The sequence below is a fragment of the Bufo gargarizans genome, chromosome 10 (assembly GCF_014858855.1).
Source record: "Bufo gargarizans isolate SCDJY-AF-19 chromosome 10, ASM1485885v1, whole genome shotgun sequence".
Taxonomy (NCBI): domain Eukaryota; kingdom Metazoa; phylum Chordata; class Amphibia; order Anura; family Bufonidae; genus Bufo; species Bufo gargarizans.
This window is the reverse complement of record NC_058089.1, coordinates 80,500,243-80,508,456: the sequence shown is the minus strand read 5'-3', so window position 1 is coordinate 80,508,456 and position 8,214 is coordinate 80,500,243.

The window sequence follows — 8,214 nt, the reverse complement described above, 5'->3', positions numbered from 1 at the left end:
TTGATCGCTTCTCCTTTGTGTATTCCAGACTACCGGAGTGCACCATATCCGGCATAGCTGGACACCGCCTCACACCGCCGGACCTCCATTCACTCTAATGGGATCTAACTGAGATCTGGTGGGTTTCCAGCTTAAATGAAGTCTTTGGCCGGATAACTAACACTTCATGGAGCCGTATTTGTCTTGCCAAAAGCCAGCATTTATGTCAGAACCTGCCAGATCTCCATCGAATTCCCATTATAGTAAAGGGGATCCCTGGCGTCTGGCTATAATGGATATGATAACTCTGGCTGTCTGCTCCTGTGCTGGAACAAGCTACCGGATTTACCTGCCGCAGATGTGAACCTAGCTTTAGAAGACCTATTTTCATGCACCTTATAAGTGAAAACTTTAACTTTGTATAAACATTGGAGAGGTGATCATTCTCCTAGTAGGATTCTAATATTTTCTAATTTTTGTTGAATTGTTTTATGTTCTGAAGAATCAATTATTTGCACAATAAATGCAACTGAAACTCCATCATCCCTTCAACACTGCTCTTAATTACAATAATTTGCAGCTAAATATGCCTCATTTGCATTTAATGACGCTTGAAAATAAAGTCCCTTAATTATCAAAGCCCTTTGTGTGGTGATTCGGATCCAAGTATGAGCCAAAAGAGTCTTGGAAGACTTTCAAAGAGGAGAACATTTTGCTTTGACTAGCAAATAAATAAAATATCTACATTCCCTTGATGTGGAATTAATGCTTCTAAACCAGATGTAAATGAAGTGTGTTTCTAGCTTTCAGGACAGAGAAATAGTTAAGTAGGTTTCAAAATTTGTAGCAAATTGAGAAAGAGCGTGGAAACATACATCTTGCATGGTATATATCAAAGTCTCCCAGCTGGAAGAATTCTGCAAATCTAGCTTTACAGAAAAAAAAAAAATCGGAAAAAGATCTTTAATATTGCGTTTGGTTTTAATTTATTTGTCAGCGTCATCTTGCAGCACCACAGACGTTCATGACAAAACACGGTTATTAGGCACCGTTCTGTACAGCCGCAAGATTTTTCCTGGGTGTGGAAAAATAATTTATACAGGTAATTATTTCCACTTAGACTCTAATTTAAATCTTCCAGTTTCCTAATTTTATATATAAGTTTCTCTAAAGATTCTCTCCTGAGCACTGCTCTAAGCATTGTAAATGCAATATATACGGATACTAATTCCAAATGCAGAGGCATAGATGTAAGAGGGGCAGAGATAGCAGTTCTTCTAAAAGCTCCTCTGTCACATTAGATGGAGCTGTAAAAGATGCTTACGGAGTTTGGCTTAAAAAATGTAAGAGAGTTAAAAACAGTTATACAGGTTGCTTTGAGTTGCCATTTACCCAGTTACAGTGACAATACCACCCAAGTTGGTGACTATTGTTCTTATATCTATACTTAAAGGGGTATTGCAATTGTATTATTCTTATTATTTGTTTATATAATAGGAAATTATACAGTTTTCTTATATACATGTATTTTAAATTCTGCATACATACCTTTTTTATATCAGGCGGTTGACCCCTATGTGCAGTAGAATGATACAGCCCATGTATCAGTCCTCTATAATGTATCGATGGCCCAACTGAAACATGGCATCAGTTATGTGACACTCCACATCATATAATCCCTGACATTAAGCATGTAGTAGTGTTATAAGACATACATGTGCTGGGTGGGCACACAGGACACATTCATGTGATACATAAATAGGATTAGTGGTGAAATCATGATTTTTATTGTGGCTATTAAAGTAACTACATTACTCTGTGTATTTACATGGCTGCCTGTCTGTAGGTGATTTATAAAATTGCCACCTGTTTCTAGGTGATGTTAAATGGATGCTTGTCTTTGGGATGGTGTTGTCATGTTGTTAATAAAGTTTAGTGTAAAACAAAAACCTCACACAACACACAAATATAGGTTTCTATGCTGACACTGACAGACATGATGAGATACCGCTGCAGGTAGTAGTACTGTATATACCATATGTGTTCTGATCCTCAGTAGAGATTGCCCGAACTATTTGCCGGCGAACAGTTCCCGGCGAATATTGCATGTTCGCGTTCGCCGCGGCGGGCGAACATATGCGATGTTCGGTTCGCCTCCTATACATCATCATTGAGCAAACTTTGACCCTGTACCTCACAGTCAGCAGACACATTCCAGCCAATCAGCAGCAGACCCTCCCTGCCAGACCCTCCCACCGCTTATCAAAAAGCAAGGACAGCAGCCATCTTAGATTAATTCTGAAGCTGCAGTGTCACAAAGTTGTAATCGCAATGCGATTAATACAGGTTATATTAATCGCATTGCGATTACAACTTAGAGCTGGGTTCCTAATGGTTATATTAATAGAATATAACGAAGATTGAGAATATAGTGCTGTATTCGTTGTCAATTCTAGCAATACAACCATTAGGAACTCAGATCTAAGTTGTAATCGCAATGCGAATAATGCAGGTTATATTAATCGCATTGCGAATTCAACTTAGAGCTAAGTTCCTAATGGTTGTATTGCTAGAATTGATGAATATAATGAATATAGCACTATATTCTCAATCTTCATTATATACTAGCAATACAACCATTAGGAACCCAGCATCTCTAAGTTGAAATCGCAATGCTATTTATAGAACTTGAATTAATCGCATTGCAATTTCAACTTTCTCAAATCCGACAGTACATTCTAGCATAGAGCCGTTCCCATGGTGATGGGGACGCTCCATGAGCACGGAAGTCGGCAGAAGCTCTAAGTTGAAATCGCAATGCGATTAATTCAAGTTCTATAAATCATATTGCGATTTCAACTTGCCACACTCTGTGTCAACTACGTAATTTTCCATGGGAGTTTTGCCATGGATCCCCCTCCGGTATGCCACAGTCCAGGTGTTAGTCCCCTTAAAACAACTTTTCCATCACTATTGTGGCCAGAAAGAGTCCCTGTGGGTTCTAAAATTCGCCATCCTATTGAAGTCTATTGCGGTTCGCAAGTTCGCGAACATTTGAAGAAATTCGCGTTCGCTGTTCGCGAACGGAAAATTTTATGTTCGCGACATCACTAATCCTCAGTACACTACTATTCACCTATTAGATACCTGGGTAGTTAACTGAAAGCCAAGTCACATGATACTTGTGAGAGTCATATCATGGCTCAAATGACTAATACCATGTTTAGTCCTATGCATCTTTCCTATGGATTCATTTTACTAGACTAAAACTGGCCATACCATTTTTTTTCTTCAGGGAAAGGCTGCTGTATGGATATAATAAATATCTGCAATCAAATTTTTAAATAGATATATATTAGAAAATTGTTAAACATCCTATTCTCTAAATAAATAATCATTAAAACTGGAATATCGCTTTAAGTGTTCCATATAACTTGCACCCATGTATGAAACACCATGTTGTCATGCCCAGGGCCGTCTTTAATATTGATTGGACCCTGGCAAAAATGTACCTACTACAGTATATTTACTTACTACAGTATATAGTAGAGCAGTATAGCAGCCCACAGTATACAGCACCCCACAGTATACAACACCTCACAGTATACAGTAGAGCAATATAGCACCTCACCGTATACAGCACCCCAAACTATACACGATACAGCACCCCACACTATACAGCCCCCCACACTATACAGTACAGCAGTACAGCACTCCACACTATACAGACCCCCCACACTATACTGGCCCCCACACAGTATACTGGCCCCCACACAGTATACTGGCCCCCACACAGTATACAAGCCCCCACACAGTATACAGCCCCACACACTATATAGGCCCCCCACACTATACTGGCCCCCCACACTATACAGGCTCCACACAGTATACAGCCCCCCACACAGTATACAGCACCCCACTATACAGTAGTTTACAGTATATTAGCATAACAGCCCCTGTCACCTTTTTCTGATGTAATCTTCACACAAAAAAGTTCCACAGATAAGGCAAACTTCTCCTGCAACACTCCTGGTAGGACCTGTGATGACCTCATAGCCATGTGACCAGTAATATTGCTACGTTACTGGTCACATGGTGATGATGTCATCTAAGGTCCTAGATCACAGCTCTCGTCACAGTACGCTGCCTGGACTCAGTGCCGGCAGGCATGGCATGGCAGCACCCCCTGTGTAGCTGACAACCTGACACCCAGGGCAGTGGCTAGCAGGGCTCAAGAGGATGCTGCCTTGGGCCCCCCAGGAGCAACTGGGCCCGGGCAGCTGCCCCTTTTGCCCCTTGGTAAAGACGGCCCTGGTCATGCCGTGTGATCATGTTATGTGCCTTATGTCACTGAAAAACATCAGCAAGGTAAACTTATATCATGTGCATTGCTGTGGATGGAATGCCTGTATGTATGGAAGTCATAAATAAATGACATCATGGTCAGCCTATGACCAACATGTTGGAGGAGTCAGATTTATTTAGCAGTGTCAAGGGACATTACAGATTATCCACACTGATTACTGATGAACTGCACTATATACAGTAAATGCACTGTCTAAGTTGTATTTTGCACTGTATTATATGAACCTCCGGTAGCAAGGGAAGGGTTAACATCCTAGTAACATGATTATGCTGCCGACATCCCCACACAAGCTAGCATGTTCCCCAGAGGGGATAAATAAAATTGCGGGCAAAGCACAGTGTGAGGTGGGAGACACTGCAGATACCTGCATATAGCTAGCTAGGAGTGGAAGTAACTGGCACTAGCCATAAAAGTGTACTACATCAGGGTCTAGAAAGGGCAAAGATACAGGTCTGAGGTTGAATCCTGAGCATAGAGGTAGGGGGAAACTGCATAGCTCTCATATCCTGATAGCAGCTAAGGCCTATAGAAAAAACAGGTCGGTAACCAGGACCAGACAGCCTTTTGCCAAGTATACTGCATAGAGGTATCTAACTGTGAGCAATACCATGTGCAAAACTGTGTGCAATATTGAGACTAAAGAGGAGAGGGATACAGTGACTGTGTAGGGACAGTGCAGAGTGTGCATGGTGGTTGCGAGGTGAAAGAAATCACAACCTGAGAGCATCTGCTGGACATTTTCATTGTGTAAAGGAGATACCATTGTGCCAACTGCAGGATATCTATCTTTACCACTGCCGACTGCCCGCTTCACCACTTGAGAAGACTCCAGCCACAGTGTCTATATCAAGTAGGGGCGCACCACTCATGAAGCAAAGTGAGGCTGTGGCCCCAGGCGGCGCTCTGCAAGACTGCAAGGGAGCGGCTAGTTAGTCTCCTGCCCTGGACTCCTTCACATCCTGGAATACAGTTATGTCACATAACTGTATTCAGGGGCCTATGTGACCGCACAGAGTGCATTCCTCTCCACATCTGAAGGGGGTGCCAGAGGATTCTTCAGCGCACTCTCCTCCTGAATGAAATAAATATGGAAAAATATTACGAATATTCTAAAAAAACAAATATATAGCAATATAGGGAATATATTCGTTATTTAGAATATTCGCCTTTATTTCCCAATCTGTACAGTTGTTCGCATACCCCTCCCCGACAAGAGTCCCCGTCACCATGGGAATGCCTGTGGGTTAGACAATACCATCGGATCTGAGTTTTCCCTGAGATTGTGAAAACTCATATCCGATGGTATATTCTAACCCACAGGCGTTCCCATGGTGACGGGGACGCTTGTTGGGGAGGAGTATGCCAAAGTGGAATAACAGTACAGATTGAAAAAAAAAAAAGACAAATATTCTAAATAACTAATATATTCGCTATATTGCTATAACTTTGTTTTTTAGAATATTCATCATATTCTAAAACAAGAATATATAGCAATATAGCGAATATTCGTAAAATACACATATAGACTGCAATTTAGCTAATATAGTGCTATAGTATATTTTTTTAATAGTGTACATTTTTTCCAAATCTGAAGTTTAGAAGAGAAAAAAATTTGACTATAAAAAAATATTATCGCACTATATTAGCTAAATTACAGTCTATATGTGTATTTTACGAATATTCGCTATATTGCTATAACTTTGTTTTTTAGAATAATTGTCATATTCTAAAACAAGAATATATAGCAATATAGCGAATATACGTAAAATACACATATTAGCCATTGCCATAGACAACCAATAGGAAAGTTGCCTTATACAGTTAAAAGAAAATCGCAATACGCAAATAATTAAATAGCATATAATTCGTGATAAATAGAATAATGACAAATATTCGATCTCGACGAATATAAGACGAATATTCAATCGAATATTCGCAAAATATTGTGAAATCGAATATGGCACCTCCCGCTCAGCACTATAGCAGAGCAGGAAGCCCATCCCACCTGCCATAGCCGTTCTGCTGAGTGTTCAAGGAGAGCACATAAAGGGCCTTCCAACACCTCCTGCTTCCTGCAGAAAGCTTCTCTCACTATTCATCAGTCGGAAGGAAGAGGGGGGGGAGGGGAGGCTCCAGAAGCTGAAACAGAGCTGTTCTACCTGGACTTCCTTTCTGACAGACTTCATCTGCCGGCAGAAAAGGTAAGTGTATACATGTGTAGAAGTGTTTGTAAATGTGTCTATTGTGTATATATGTGTAGATGCAGGGACAATTCTAGTTGTAGAATTAGAGCTGTAACTATGATCAGGGACAATACATGTCCTTAATGGTCCACAGGGTGAATGTGGTTTCTGCACAGCTACACCAGCAACTTGGCCAGGTCACGCCACTTTGGCCTCCACGTTGTTACGCCATTGGTCCTGCGACAATGTCAGCCTCTGCCTACTCATCCTCCACCGTGTCCTCAGTTTTCACTGCAGGGACAATTCACAGTGCCTTTCCAGCATACCACATGTGCAGGGCAAGGCGGTGTCACGCTGTTCTGCACCTCGTTTGTCTGGGCGAACTGAGTCACACAGGGGAGGAACTGCTCCGTATCCTTCATCAAGAAATCGAATCCTGGCTTTCTCCGCGACAACTCAAAATCTGAACCAAGGTGACCGACAACGAGAAGAACATGGTGTCGGCACTGCATCAAGGAGGGCTGGTCCATGGGCCTTGCATGGCAGACGTGTTCAATCTGGTTGTCAAGCGTTCCTGAAGTCTTCCAACCATCTGCAAGACATCCTAAAAATGGCCAGAAAACTTTGCATGCACTTCAGCCACTTGTACACCGCAAAGCACACCCTCCTTGAGCTGCATCGGCAGATCGGCATCCCCCAATATAGGCTGATATGCGACGTTTCCACCCGTTGGAATTCCACCCTCCATATGTTGGACCGACTATACGAACAGAGAAAGGCCATAAACGATTTCTTGATCCAAGCGGACAGGAATACTCCCCTGTGTAATTTTGATATCAGCCAGTGGCAGCTCATGCGTGACACCTGCCGTTGCTCAGGCCCTTTGTGGACACCACGTTATTTGTCAGTCGCCAGGACTACAGGATGAACAACGTCATTCCACTGCTTTGTATCCTGGAACAGATGCTGGTAAATCTGGCTGGTCAGGGGACTGGAGACGTGGCGCCTAGATCTCACGGCCAAACGAGACTTGTAGGGGCTGAACTGGAGGAGGAGGACATTGGAGCACATGCAGCGTCCCACTACATGTGTGTGGCACTGCTTAAAAGCACTTTTTACCCTAAAAATTGTATTATGCTGTATTATGTGACTTTGTACTAATTTCTCTGCAAGATCCCTGTTACCAGGCAGATTAGGTGTAATTTATACATCCCACCACTAGATGGGGATAAAACTTAGGTTCTATATATACCTAGGTCGGGCCTAGTGGGGGGAGATGAGAGCAGATCAGAGTAGATCATATTATATTAGTGGGAGAGAATGCAGAGTGAAGACTCCACACCACAGATTAGTGAGTGGGGCCAACTTCGCTATGTGGTAGTACCAAGGTGTGAGGTGCAGAAGAGTGTTTTCCTTCTGTGGCCGGACTATACACTTGCATCCCTGACCAGTAGGAGAGAGTCTGCCTCCCTGGAATAGAAACATGCATCAGAAAGATTCATCTGTGATAATAGCCATTGTTTAGGGCCACAGACACCTTTGCGCATGGTGGAGGACTTATAGCTTCTGGGAGCCACACCATAATTCTGGGAAACAGAGTAGCTACCTGTCCCAATATTCAGCTTGGAGGGAAAGGACAAGGTATAGGACTGAGCACATCAACAGGAATAAGGTACTCCCTAACCA